The 14916-nt window shown below is 45.7% G+C and overlaps 1 long non-coding RNA gene and 1 pseudogene across 1 annotated transcript in view; one reads left to right on the forward strand and one right to left on the reverse strand.

Moving 5' to 3' along the window:
• The window catches only part of LOC110344162 (uncharacterized), a 135603-nt gene extending 121097 nt beyond the window's left edge, over positions 1–14506 (forward strand). Inside the window, exon 5 of the long non-coding RNA XR_015446513.1 lies at positions 13194–14506. This is a non-coding gene — a long non-coding RNA (uncharacterized LOC110344162). The remainder of the gene's footprint in view (positions 1–13193) is intronic.
• LOC101715486 (ubiquitin carboxyl-terminal hydrolase 37 pseudogene) lies at positions 888–2627 on the reverse strand (annotated as a pseudogene).
• Positions 14507–14916: the final 410 nt, after the last annotated feature.

Here is a 14916-nt window from a genome sequence, read left to right on the forward strand (position 1 = left end):
TTTATTGTTACATTTTAGCTATACATTATGATCACATTCATCACTGGGACTTTGTACCTGTACCTGATATATCTTGGTTCTTATTTTTTCCCATTCCCCTTCTCTCCCTTCAACCTCTCCACCCCTCCCTATTTACAAAATCTTGGTTTCCATTTTTCCTTCTTTTTTCATTTATTTTCTTTCCCTTCTTTCCTTTGGCTAGCTTTTTCGTTGTTGTTTAATTTGTTAGTTCTTGAGATTACCTAAACCAGTCACATTTTAATTCTCACCCTATTTTAAGGGTAAAGCCAGGCATTATTTAAATAATTAAATGCTCAAGTTTTTCCCTACAGCTCATGTACTTCATTTCACATGTGCAGCAGGATTTTCCCTTTAGCGGTCCCGGGTTGGAGCTCTCTCTGCCAGGGAGGCAGAGATACAGCATTCTTCCTTCTCCCTAAGCCTCCCTCCTGGGGAGTCCCAGTTGGAGCAATATTATCTTTTTACCTGTTTAAATTTCAGTTATGACACATTAGGGTCATGCCTGCTCCATGATATGAATAATACAGAAGAAAATAAAAGATTCTAACTTCACCATCACAATAATATAGATGAATAGGATGAACAAAGTGTGTGAAGGAATCTCTATAAAGAAAAATGTGAGGTGTACAATGAATACCAAAGATAGGACCGCGACACATTCTAAAGCACCAACAATCCATTTCTTGGAAACTGCATGTAAACAGCAAAGGCATGACAGATTCATGAAAGTTAAAAGACGATTAAGAAACAAAAAGCTCAAGTTAGGCAACAAAAATGCCTCTTTCAAGGATGACAAACTGTCATTAGTGTAACACAGAGAGCTGGCTTTCCAGTGAATTTTACTCGTAAAAAACATGTACGAAAGGTCACAGATTTAAATAAAGCTACTTAAGGAACATAAAAACAAAAAGCCAACTGATTTCTGTCTTCACACACTTTTCAGGTGAGTGGACTCCTGTTCTCTTTTGGGGAAAGTCTCTCCACATGCTTTACAAATAATAGAGTGCTGAACCTCAAACTCCAAATTAGTAATAACAGGGCAAGTGTATACTCTGGTAGCTGAAACATCTGGTGAATTTTCTTCTCCAGGAATAAATTCAGTCTTCCAAGTTTTATTTAATTTTTCCATATCCTCTTTCAGTTGGTCTAAACACTGACTTAAAAATTCATGAGCATCATTCTGCATATAACCAGAGAATCTCTCTGCTGTAGCTGAAATGGCATTTTTCACCTTCTTGAGTAAATCTGTCTTGGTCTCGGAATTACAGATATCTTTTTTAACATGTAAGTGTGCAAAACACCTGATAAGTGCATTAAGTCGAATTTTCTTCCATGGGATACCTTGTTTAAGGAAGTCATTTGCAAATGACTGGAGTGAAAACAGAGATTGTAAAATAGCATTCGTACAGCATGTATTTCAAAACTTGGAGAATCCTTGTAGCTGCTGGTGTTGGTGAGGTGAAAGGGCCACTCTTGGTTTGTTCCAGCCACTGTAATCCTGGTGACACCTCGGTTTTTTAACAGAAAGAGGAATTGGCTGAGGAAGAAATCCCGAACTTCTTTTGGCAGAAGGAGTTTGGCTTGAAACATTAGTCCTATCTAGGTTAGTGACACTAGAAAAGTAGTCCTTGGATCCAGCTCTGTTTCCATAAAATGACGATGACTGCAAAGGTAAAAGGCCTGATGTCCGATTTTCTTCAGATTGTTTCAAACTCAACTGCTTTTCTCTACTGCTGGTTAAATACTTTCTTGAGGGATCTGTCATAGCCTTGTTGTTCGATGAAGAATCATTTTCCTTAGGGTAATCTTCATTCAGCTCTGAGCCAGATAGCATGCTTTTCCTCTTTTCAGTGCGGTTTTCTAATAACCCTGATCCAAAAGGTGTTGATGTAGCTGTCAAAGAAGGAATCGTCCAGGTGACAGTTATTCCACTTCCTGATACAGTCGTAATGGATCCTCTACCTGGATTACCAAGAACTTTACGAAATGGAATATCATCTTTAGTTTCCAAACTTCCTCTTTTTGAAGAGGCCTGATTATCTGAGTAAGAAAGTTGCCTGTTGGTTTCCTTCTGTGAGGCCCTGCTACCCAGAATGGCTCCAAAACTACCAGAACCCTGAGAAGGTTTCATGGCTGTACGAGGTCTGTTTTGATGGACTGCATCTAGAAACAACTTCATTTCTCCTGCATCCTTACTTGGTACTTTGTCAATAGACAAGCAACTATTATCTTGTAGAGTTAACATTAGGCGGCTCTGCTTTGCTCCACCACATTTTTAATGTTATGATTTAGCTGAAATGTCCTTGAAATTCCTCCAGTATTGTAGTGAACTACTAAGCTGACTTTATTCTCTTTTTCCACAATTTCAAAGGATCCTTCTTTCCACTTTGTAATCCCAGTCTGCATACTTCGAATTCTGATAGGTCCACGTATCTTCAAGGGAGACATATTTTCTTTAAAACTAAATTGCTTCTAACCAAATTTAAAAAGCAAAAATACACCTTCACCTGACAGGTTCTTTATTCCTTTTTTTTTTTTTTTTTTTTTGGTACCGGGGATCGAACTCGGGTCCTTGAGCTTGCACAGGAGGCCGCGAAACCACTGAGCTAAATCCCCGGCCCCAGGTTCTTTATTCTGATCCTTGTGCCAAAGGCAATGCACTCTCTTGGGAAACTACTCACATTCTGCAACTATGCCAGTTCTCCAGGAGCCGTCAACTCAGCCATGCCTGAGGGTCCCAAGCCCTGAGACAAGCCTGCCTGAAGCCACAGATTTCCGCAGGGAGGAGGAGGAGTCGGAGGTAAAAAAAAGGAAGGGACACGGAGCAAGGAGCAAACCTGCTCACTCGCCCCCTCCCCAAATCTCCTTTAGCTAGCTTTCTAACACAACCAATATCCAAATTCCAACCTGTGCCAGAAGGGCTGTTCCCAAGAGAGAAAATGGACTTGAGGCCAGTAGACATGAGTCTGAGGCTCGGCTCTGGACAGACCTAGAAAAGCCACTTCACCTGTTTTAACCTGAATACTGCAGTACTGCTTCTCATCGAAAACATGTACACCTGCCTTGCCACCTGCCTTCCACTGTCGTGATCACCAGGCATTTTAAAATCACTACCATGAAATCAGGCATTTTAAAAAGCTCGACAAAGAGCCCAGTGCTGCTACAAAATTCAAAGCAGGGGAAGAGAGCAGAGTATCAGAGGTGTGGTTTGGAACTAGAGGAGGAGATGGAAGTGATGGATAGTAAGAAAGAACCAGGCTCAGTGGATCTGGGTCTATGATAAGGTGGAAAAATTGTTGGAGGCCTTGAGGGAATGAGATGGAAGGACAAGAGATAATGTTCAGAAAGTAAGATTTAGTGGTTTGGTAGGTTACACCGCTTTGGGGCTGAGGAGGAAGTGGGCAGCTGATGTGTGAAGCTGTTCTCTGTGAGGAGGTCAAGGTGCAGTCCTGGAAAAGTCATCCACATAGATAAAGAGCCCAGGAGTGATGAGGGAGTTAAGAGTGGAAAGGATGTCTAGGAGCTGAGGCGCCATAGTGGTCAGTGAGATGAGAGAGGGGGTTGACCAGAAAGCGCAGGAGAGCATCAGGGATAGAAAGGGGCTAAATGTTGTGCATCCCTAGGAGCAGGAGCTGTCACAAGATGAAGGGGCATTAAGGAGTAGTCTGAGGAGCCAGAGATTGCCAGTGGACCCCCTGGCCCTGTGAGGGGTATGTGAGAATAAGCACCTCCTACCTGAGGGGCCAGAGGGCAGCGAGGGGAATGTCCCAGGGAAAGACTTGGGTAGGGAGAAGCACACTGCAGGGTGCAGTGCAGGGCTCAGGGAAATAGGGCTGGGGGCAGGGCAGGTGTGAGGGAGAACACAGCGTAGGGGTGGAGTCTGCAAGCCAAGGGGTTCAGGAAGAGGACTGAGATCTGGGAGACTGAGAAGAATGAGGATGACCCCATTGATTTCCTCCCTGGGTCTCTAGCAGTAGGGTAGGGCCTTAGGCCTACAGACTTCACACAATGGCTTGGCCACATGATGGGCTTGGGCAGGTAGGAAGGATGGCTCTTGCAGGCCTCAGGTCAGCAGGCCCCTAAGGGCTGCCTCCTCAAGCAATGCATGGTGGGTGGAGACCTGCACTTAGCTGCTTAAATGGGACCACGAAGTGGGATGGTGGCCCCATGGGCTGGAAGAGAGGTCAGATCAGAGGCCAGATGAGGTCTGATATCCATTCTGCCTTTATCACCCAGTGGTCACACTCTTCACAGTTGTGCCAACGTTTGACTCCAACTCTAAGATGGGCAGCTTGAGGCTGTTCTGGTTGTTCAGTTTCTAATTTTAGCCAGCTATCAGCTGGTGGGCAAGTGCCCAGACCTCTGGATGCTGAGAGAGGAAAGATACCCCCAGCCTACACCCAAGGCCTGAGCAGAGTGATAGGCAGACAGCCTTGGGGGGAATAGGGAGGCTCCGAACTTGTGGAGGAAGAAGAAGGTGCTGGAGCCCTTGTTCTGGGGGTTCAGAGCTTTAAATATTGTTATTTCTGCTGCCAATAGTGACAGGTATCATCTATTGAACACTTATGTACTCGGTGCCCTGTCAAACCTAGTTCATTATTATTTCATTAGAGGGAGGTGGTGTTTTCATCCTAATTTTTGTAGACAAGGAAAACAGTCCACAGAAATGAAAGAACTTGCTTAGGGATGGAGAAGAAACACCTCTGTCACTCTGACCTAAGTTCAAAAGATAAGAAAACTGCAGCTGTAAGAGAGACACGGCTCATTCAGAGACACTCAGAAGGTCAGGGGCAAAGCAAGCTCTGATGCCCAGATCCCCGGCCCATTGCCCTTCCCATCATCTGTTTTTCTTTTCTGTCCAAAGGACACAGCCTCCCTCTTGTGAGCACCTTTGTTTAGGACAGGATGTGTAGTGTCCAGCCTCCATGAGGACCCACATAATTCCCACCTCTAGGTACTCACCGTATGTGTAGCAGCCCCCATCCCTGGGGTGGCCAACAGAACACTGCAGAAGTGATGGTGGGCTTTCTATCAGGGAAACCAGCTGCCAAGTTGTAATGGTATGCAGGCAAACTGTGGAGATGTCCACATGGGGAGGAACTGAAGCCACCTGCCAACAACCAGCACTGATTTGCCAGGCATGTGAGCCCCCTTGAGATCAGGTCCCCCAGCCCCAGTTAACCCTTCAGGGGATGATACCCCAGCCAGTCTCATGAAAGACTCTAAGCCAGAACCAATAGCTGAGGCCACTTCTAGATTCCTGGCTCACAGAAACCTAAGAAATAGTGACTGTTGGCTGTTTTAAGTCACTAAAGTTTTGAGGGAGTATTTATTACACAGCAGTAGATAACTAAGACAGGAGGGCAGACACGTATTGGCTCAGATGCAAGATCTGATGTGAGTCCCCTGACTCTCTGTCCTGTTGGAGATTCATTCATCATGAGAGAAGGAAAAAGAGAAACCAAAGTGCCTCTCTGTCCTCTATGAGCTGGGGACAGAGAGTCGACAACCAATCTGCTCTCTGGCTCTCCGCTGTGCTAGCCAAAAATGCTGTGAACTTTTCTACCAAGTCAACAGGGTTTTTTTCTTTGATATCCAGGTACAAGTTGAGTATCCCTAATCTGAAAATCCAAACTCCAAGATGCTGTAAAATCCATGAATTTTTGAGTACCAGCTGATGCCACAAGTGGAAAATTCCACACCTGACCTCATGTGATGGATCACAGTCAAAACACATTTGTGCTGAAAGTATTGTACACAGTTATCCTCAGCCCATGTGCATAAGGTGTACAGGAAACAAAAGTGAATTTCATGTTTAGACTTGGGTCCCAGCCTCAAGATATCTTGTGATATATATGCAAATATTCCAAAATCTAGTGGCAAGCATTTTCAATATGGATACTCAACCTGTAGAAATATTTTAGGCTTTGCAAATTGCTCTAAGAATTACACTCTCATGTCAGTCTAGGCACGTATCTGACCCTCCCGTGTCCTAAACCTTGGTGATTGGGTGGTGGCACCTATGCTAGTTACGATGAGCAACTACAGGGTCAGGGAATCATCCTAGCATGGAAGGAAACCTCACTGATTCTGAGACTCCCTCCTTGAACAACCCCATCAATGGTCCGGATCCCCCCCTCCCCCTGCAAAGCACTATTAGCCACCTAGCGCACACATTTCTGGCATTGGTGGTTGAGAAGCAGTCCGTCTTCCCTAGCTAGAGTATGAGCTTCCCGCAGCACAGGGCCTTCTTACACTTTTCCTGTCCCTGCCACCTGGCATAGTGCCCAGAAATTAATCGATTAGGAAATGTTTGTTGAATGACTGCTCTACTGATGACACAGAACGCTGCAGCAGACTCTGCCTCCCAGTACCCAAAATGGCAAAGATGATGGAGGGAGGGCCGATGGAAACCAGGACAGATGACTAAAGTCAGTTGACGGATAGGAATACGCCCGCCTGCCACAGCCTGTGTGTCTTTTCCTGGCCGGGAAGGCAGGACACAGCCACACAGAGCAGAGCCCAGATTGTGTGCAGCTCCGAGTGCTGCTGCTGTCTCGGCTGAGACTTCAGGGTCACTGGAGCAGGTCTCAGATTACCCCTGCTGGGCTCCTCAGCTTTGGATGGGAGCTGCTTCAGGACCTGGCCATTGCCACTGCCCCATTAGTGCAGGAAATACAGGCCAGAGAACATCACCCTGCAGGAGGAGAATGACAACTGAAGATCCACATTTCATGTGTCCCAGGACTTTTAGCTTAACTGCCTTCCTAATCTTTCTCCCAGTCAGCTCGTAGACCTGCAACCCTTCCACACACTTGGTGTCATTTTAAGTTTAGAACTGGACCTAACAATAGTGCCTCCTTGCAATGTCCTTGCAGGCGCCCCGGTACACACTGCCCAGTTTATCTGCATGTCAACACTGTGACTCAGGACAAGGAGACAGGTCATTTTAGCTCTCTGCTGTGCGATTAATAAAGGACCGCCTCCAACAGCTTAACATCAAGATGAACAATTTACACACAAGTAAATCATAGGAGAGGAAATGTCCCTACACTTCGAAACTTCCCAGGTCACCCGGCTGGGAAGTGGTGACTCCAGGAGTGTGTGCCTTTGAAGCGTAGGCTCCTAGCCCTCACCACCTGGCTTTGTCATCTACCTGCAGTGTATCACTTACTGTGCTACTTGCGGGAATCATAGGGTGATTAAGAGATCACCTTCTCTCTCCTGATTTCAAGCCAGCCAGAGAAACAAATATTAACATATTTTAAAACCATATATTACAGGGTGATTTTTGTCACAATAAAAAATGTATGTAGGAGCGGACCAAAGAATGATGATTAATTCTGTCAATAAGGGAGGAATAAAGATTAGGAACTCTCATAAAATGGAACTTCACCTGTGACTCAACTTCTTTTCTAGTTTGAGTGTGTAACGTTTAGCCATCATATGTCCACACTGGCATCTACTGAATGAGCCATCCTTTACCTGAGCAAGACACAGCGGAAGGGGCCCTTTCTCTCACCCATACTTTAACAGGTCTCCATAGCACGAACACAGAATCAATTATTGTATTGAGAGACGAGACAACGCTTCGGGCACACAGGGTCCAGAGCTCAGCGCTGGCACTGCACAGCTGACAGCCCTAAGCATCCACTCCCATGAGCAGCTCCAGTCAGACCACATCTCCACATCTCTTGTCCGGTGTCTATGAATCAAAAGAAAATCGTATCCAAGTGCCATGCAGGATTGTGGATTGTGCTGCTGCCAACACTGGACCTGGACTCCTCCCTTCAGAAGGAGAGCAGTATTTGATTATTTGTTTGTTTTTGCTACCAGGGATCAAACTCAGGACCTTGCGCTTGCGTGACAGGTGCTAGAACCACTGAGCTAAATCCCTGGCCCTGGAGAGCAGTATTTGAGCAGAGAGTGGACATGCTTAGATAAGAACAAAAGCAAACTAATCAGCATACCACAGTATTCATGGCAGAAAGCTTGAGGGTGGCAGATTTCCACAAAGTGGAATGTCCTTTCCTAATATGCTGACAGGCTGTTTCTTGCTTCTCTGTTCCAATTTTTGGTTCTGGAGGCACACAAAATTAATGCAGTATTCACAACATGAACATACATGTGATGGCAAGGGAACATTTTGCGATATCAAGTAAGTCATAATTTATTTGTGTATTTCCGGGCCAATGCATAACACATAGAAAGTGTGACACTAATTCTTTGCATTGATCATAGCAGACCTTGAAAGCTAGAATTGTAGCTTTCATTTTATAAAAATATTTTAAGATTTACTTATTCTTTCACAAGATTAAATAAGAATTTGATCCAAGTACTGTTGGTTTTCAAAGTTGATTTGAATTTATTGTGGTTTATATTTCATCTTTCAATTTCAACAGATTGTCCTGCATATTTTAGTCATATAAATATTATCATATAAAAACATCAGATTACACAATGAACTGATTATTTGTGTCCTGCCAAAATTTATATGTTGAAACTCTAATGCCAATATGAGGGTATCTATCTGAGGCTTTAAAGTCTGCAACCTGGAAAAAAACCTACCGAGCCAGCTCTCTAATCTAGGACCTCCAGCCACCACAATGAAAGAAATAAATTTCTGTTATTTATAAACCACTCGGTCTATGATACCTTGTTGCAGTAGCCCAAAGTAAGACAGATGTATTCCTTCCCATGCTTGGTCACACGGTCTCTCTGGGGCCCCTTCCTGGGCTGCAGACAGTACGTCTGCCTAGTGTGGAGCCTCATTCTCCTCATGGGCTCAGCAGGAAGTATGTTTGAGGCTCCCTGGCTGGGTCAGGAGGAGCCTCGGTTGCAAATTATTTTAGTCGCTGCTGTCAGTCATACTGCTCAGGTCTTCACACAGTCCTGCTTTGACCTTGGCCTCTGTACTGTCTGCTAGTATCTGACTACTCCCCGGGCTTCCTGATTTCTCTTGACTGATAGCTTCAGTCTAATCACTGTCTTCTTGACCCAGGCCAGTGTCAACCTTGCTTTAATAACCACAGTTTCTTCCTTCTCCCCAAGTATCCTCTCTTATCCTTTGGCCTGGCCTAATATAATTTACTAATATTAATATATTCTTGGAAAATCAAGCCCTGGCTAGGGGTGTAACTCAGCAGTAAAGTGTGTGGTTAGTATATTCAAGGCCCTAGGTTTAATCCTGAGCACCTAAAAAACAAAAATCAAGGCTCTTCCATGTTCCCCCCATGAATGAATAGAGGTTGCCCTTTTTCCTCACACATTTCATGAAAACCATTGTGTAAACTACCCTGATCCTAGCTTTACCCTCTGCTCTTGTGGGCACTTCATATAAATTATTAAAAGGAAACTAGAAAGGAAACTTCATCCAGTTCAACACATTGTTTTTTAAATTGCGGAAACAAAGACACAAGAAATGGAAATGACTTCCCATAGAACACCCAGCAAGAGAACTGAGACCAGAGCCAGTCTTTGGGCTCCAAGCCCAGAAGCCATGGTTTGGTCCCAGAACACCCTTTGGGATACTTGTGTGACATTCCAGCAGCATCCCACCCCGATAAATCTCCCCCTGCCATCCCAAACGATGACTTGTGAGGGCCAGAAATTGGAAGCTGAGTATGCAAAGGGAAAGTAAGAGAAGCTATTTCACAGATGATACAATGACTCTCTCCAAGGTTGAGCTGCAAGGCCACTGCCACCCTGCGAGTCTGCATGCCTTTCTAGAGACTAAACATTTTCACAGTTCCTTTGGCCCCAGGGTTACTTTCTTGTTGGAAAAATGGGAAAAATTCCCCATACAGATGGTAAGAAAAATAACTTCAGCTGGTCCAATCCAGAGACAAAAGTTCTTCTGAAACTGAGGAAGGATGGAGGAGTTGGGGGAGCAAACATTTCTTTTAAACAAACACAGAATGTTTCTTCTAGGTTTCCTTTTATTTGCTCATGCTGGAGAGCAAATAGGCATGAGGCTCACCAGGGAGAGTCTGGGTCACACCAGCATGGCCAGCTGGGACGCATGCGCCTTCAGGAGAAGGTCCAGTTCATTGGGTCCCCTGGCTGGCCAAGGCTGTGGGAGTCCTGCGGCCCCCGCCGGCCCGGGGCTGGGAGGGAGACATGTCTTCTGACCAAAGCTTCCCTCACAGAGGAGTCCCTTACTAGGAGGTCTGCTGCCATGTAGACCATAAGAGGGGGTCGGGCCAGTCTCCCAAGGGACATGTCACCTACATTTCAAGATACCCACCACATAGCCAATGAGCATGGACAAACCCAGTGAAGTGAGGTCACAGATCACTGTGTGACAGCAGGAGAGCATGAAAGAAAAAGTGCCAGATTCGGGACTGCATGATTTGAACACTGCCTTACCTACCTGGGAACGTGTTGATTCTTCTACAAGACAACATTAGTAATACTGACCCCATTACCATGTTTCAGAGGTAAACATAAAAGCCTGCCATTTACTTTATAAACTGTAAAGCACCACTTGAAAGTAATATATATTGTTCATGCAATCATGTATCCACTAAATATTTATCAAGCTGCTATATGCTAGGGACTGTTGTCAAGAAGGATTTATCAACACAGGAGCTCTGAACATAATCAGAAGGAAATAAAATACAGAATAAACAAGATGAGGGCTTCAGATCCCATAAATATCCTTGCTGTCTCCAAACCCATATACTGTCTCAAGAAGTATGATCCAATGTGAACTGATAGGCTCAAATTCAAACCCTCCTCACAATGCAGAGATGCCTGTGGCTGCCTATCATTTCTTAGTTTTTAAAAAAGATATCAAAGACCTGGGTCTGGGGATTTAGCTCAGTGGTTTCGCTGCCTGCTGCGCAAGCGCAAGGACCCGAGTTTGATCTCCGGTACCAAAAAAAAAAAGATTGCAAAGACCTCAGTTTTCCTGCCATTCATGCCAAAAGTAAATTCTCAAAAAAAGAAAAGTTTAGCCAGGCATGGTGGCACAGCCCTGTAATCCCAGGACTTGGGAGGCTGAGGCAGGAGGATCACTGGAGTTCAAGGCCAGCCCAGGCTACATAGTGAGACCCTGTCTCAAATAAGTAAATAAATAAATAAATAAACCCAATGATTATGAGATTGGCCCTGAGCTCTTCCATGCCACTCTCTGCCCTTTCCCTTATACCCTTGCCGCCCAAATATTCAGGTCCTAGGACAGTGTTTCTATAGCAACTTTTCTACCCCACACCCATCATTGGGAACTGAGCTAGCAAGCATCTTTGCACCTTGCCTGAGCTGCACGAATTGTTACTATTGGAAACATTTCTGAATTAAACCCAAAGAGTATGCAAACATGGGATGTCACAAATTAAGCTCAATGTGACATCCCACGTTCATGGGGAGGGGTCTATCTATCCCTGGCCCTTTCCCCAGAGAGTTCATGACCCATGAGGAAATGGGAATAAGATTTGTAGTCATGGTCCATCATAGTCTCTGTTGAGGTCCCTGGTCCAAACTTATGGGGTCCATTCAAATGTCAGATGCTCACAGGCATGTCCAGCCACAAGCCCAGCCGCAGAACAGAAGCCCACTTCATAGGTGTGGTGTTTGCCATGGTCCTTCAGCGCCCAGGCAGCCATCCTGCCCTCAGGAATGAAGTCTCCGATCCTCTTCCCAAGCCCAAGCCCCATGCCACTGACCCCCTTTCCCTTACGGGATAAGTAGGCCTTCCTCCTACAAGGCCCTGGACCTTCGAAAAAGTCCAGATGCTTTTGTTCTTGCTTCTGGAAACACACACACACAGACACACGCACAGTCCATAACCAGCCCCTCCACCCCATCTACCAGGGCAAAGCATGTAAAGCCCAACAACAGAAGGCTGGCTGCCCCTGCTGAGAGGAGAAACCTTCCATTGTTTCACTGATGAGCCTACAGGACAACCAGGGAAGACAAGAACATTATTTTTCTTTCTTATTTTTTATTGGTGCATATAAATTACACAGAGTGGTGGGTTTCATTTGGGCTTAATCACAGGTGAATATAACATAATTGGATAATTCCCATTTCCTTCTTCCCCTGTTCTCCTGTTCCCTGTTGCTTCCCCATCTTGATCTCCTTCCTCTTCTCTAGTAGTAGTCTCTCTTCTACTTCCATGTCACCTCTCTCTCTCTTTTTTTTTTTTTTGGTACCAGAGATCGAACTCAGGTCCTTGCATTTGTGCAGCAGGTGGCGAATCCACTGAGCTGAATCCCTGCCCTATCACCTTTCTTTTTAAAAAAGTTTTTCTCAATTCCTAACATAACTGAAAGCATATCATATTTACTTTCTGAGTCTGGCTTATTTCACTTAACATCCTCCTGGTGTCCAGCTAAATCCCTTTTCCTGTGACATGATGTTGTTCTCTTCGTGGCTGAGTAATATTCCACTGTGTATATATACCACATTCTCCTAATCACTCATCTGCTGATAGGCACCTAGGCTTTTTCTGTAGCTTAGCTGTTGTGAATTGTGCCACAATAAACGGGTATGTAGATGTCTGTGTTGACTCTAATTCTTTCAGGAATGTACTGAACAGTGGGGTAGTTGGACCAGACAGTTTTTATGTTTTTGAGGAACCGCCATACCAATATCGATAGTGCCTGTGCTAAGACCCTTGATTTTCAATAACATGGCCCCTTCAGTTATCATCACCTAAATGCATATCATGCTCTGGGTTCTAAAATTTCTACTTCTCTCCAGCAGATGGTGGAACAGAGCTCATTCGTGTCCAGCACTTGTATAGCTAGGCACATGAGGGGCAGCTTGGTGCAGCCTTCCCATACAATCACCAAAGGATTGCGTGAACCCACTGCTATGGTTTAGATCTAGAATGTTGCCCAGAAAGCACGTGTTCAGAGGTGAGGTTCCTGGAAGGTGACTGAGTGAGGGGGTGCTGTACTCATCATGGATTCACCACTGAAGAGTTCAGAGCTGATGTGCCGTGAGGAGGAGGAGCCTGGCCGGAAGAGGCCAGTCCCTGGGGGCGGGACCTGGAAGGTGCATCTCCCTCCCCAGCTCCTGCCTTGCTCTGTGCTCCCTGGCCACCATGGTGTGAGCATCTTTCCTCTGCCTCATCTTCCCACCGTGCCCTTCCTGCCTTGGAGCCAGCTGACTATAGACCAAATCCTCTAAAAGCCATGAACTAAAACAGACCTCTCTTCCTTTAGGTTGTGGGTGAGGCGTTGTGTCCAGTGACAGGAAAGTGACAAGACATCCACCTTGCTCCTTTCCCCTCTCTGAGATCCAGCTCGATGTGATTTGAAAGGAAGCTCCACAAAACTGTACCGGGGGCTGGCTCGTGCTGAGAGCAAACGGACCTTACCCAGAATGTTGTTTTTGAAGCAATTTATTGTGTGTTGGTTAGGCACTGCCAAAGAGTAACAGAAGTAGATGGCATGGTCCCTACTCCTAAAGACTTCTGTTTTCTAGGGGGGAAGGTACACACCTATGAGAAGACTTGAGTTTAATCATGGTGCAAAATAACAACGGAAGTGATGTCACAGGATACATTGGCACATCTCATTAGACTCTTGCAGCCACCCTGAGTGACAGGTGTTGCAGCTCTCATTTTGGAGATGAGGCTCAAACACTGGAGGGATTCTCCCATAAGCTTTGCCTCTGGGATTGGGAAGCTAACTGGGAAGGGGGAGAAGACCATGTCCAGCTGCCGTGCTGCCCTGGCTTGGTCCCTACCCTCCCTGATCTGCAAACACCGCACACGCGCGTGCACACACACACACACACACACACGAGGCACACACCATGCGCACATGTACAATATGACCCCACTGCAGTGGGGCATCTGACTCTGTCTATAAAAGTTTTATTGTTCCTTCTTTTAGAAGGTTGCTGGGTCTCCCTAGACTTGTAAATAATGTGGCTCTTGAGCTCCCTCCCTCCACCCTATCCTCACCACCTGCCCCCAGTAAGTTGAGGAAAGCCAGGGGATCCTTTGGAGGCCACAGACTTCTGTCCATGGGTTGCCAACCTATCATCCCATCGAGAAAATAGTACCGTAGCCCATGGAGACGCATGTGGCGCTCCAGTCTCCTCTCCCACTCGACCCAGCAGTCTCCCCGTGTATTAAATGACTTCCCACTACAAACACCTCCTCCCCAGGCTTTAGGTCATGTCCATTCCTCCTCTGGGAATGCTTTTCCCTCAAAGTGTGCTTATCTAATTACTGCCCATCCTACAACTAAGTCAGTCACCTCCTCTTTTAAACCTTTTCCAATCTTCGCCATACATGTATGACCTTGACTTTTTTTGAAACAACACAATTTCATCTGGATCATCTGGAGGTATTTATCACCATCTGACCCTATTTGGGTTATTTACAGATGTGCTTTAGGGTAGGAGTCAGGGGTCTGAGTCTGTGTCCACCTCTGGCACTCATGACCTGTGCAAAACTGAGAAACTGCATCACAAGGAACTCATCTGTAAAATGGAGTTTCGAAAGAATGAAATAAAGAGCTCACTTAACAGATGGTGCCGTGCTGTGCTTATGGTATACTCAACCTCTCTGCGTCTTAGTCACACATCCATAGAAACAGGAGCAGTAATCGTGTTTCTCTCTTGGAGTTGCAGTGAGGGTTAAATGAGACCATGTGGATTAAGCAAATGAACACCGTTTCCTGCTTCTGTCTCTGCCCCCAATATATCATAGAGATCCCGGACAGCAGACCAGCACTATGTTCTTCACTCTGACCACTATGCTGCACAGGGCTCAGGAGGCCACGGCAAACGCTCCTCCAGGGGAGGGCTTGTGGAACCTGGGCAGGAATTCCAATGCTGTGGAGTCATCACCATCATCATAAACAGCTGGTGGTCCTTGCATCCAGGAAATTAGTTTTCAAGGGGCCAAGTGTGTGTTGTGATGGGATGTGCCCA

Source organism: Heterocephalus glaber, unplaced genomic scaffold (assembly GCF_053883595.1).
Source record: "Heterocephalus glaber isolate CG9 unplaced genomic scaffold, H.glaber_assembly_v1.0 deba00001689, whole genome shotgun sequence".
Taxonomy (NCBI): domain Eukaryota; kingdom Metazoa; phylum Chordata; class Mammalia; order Rodentia; family Bathyergidae; genus Heterocephalus; species Heterocephalus glaber.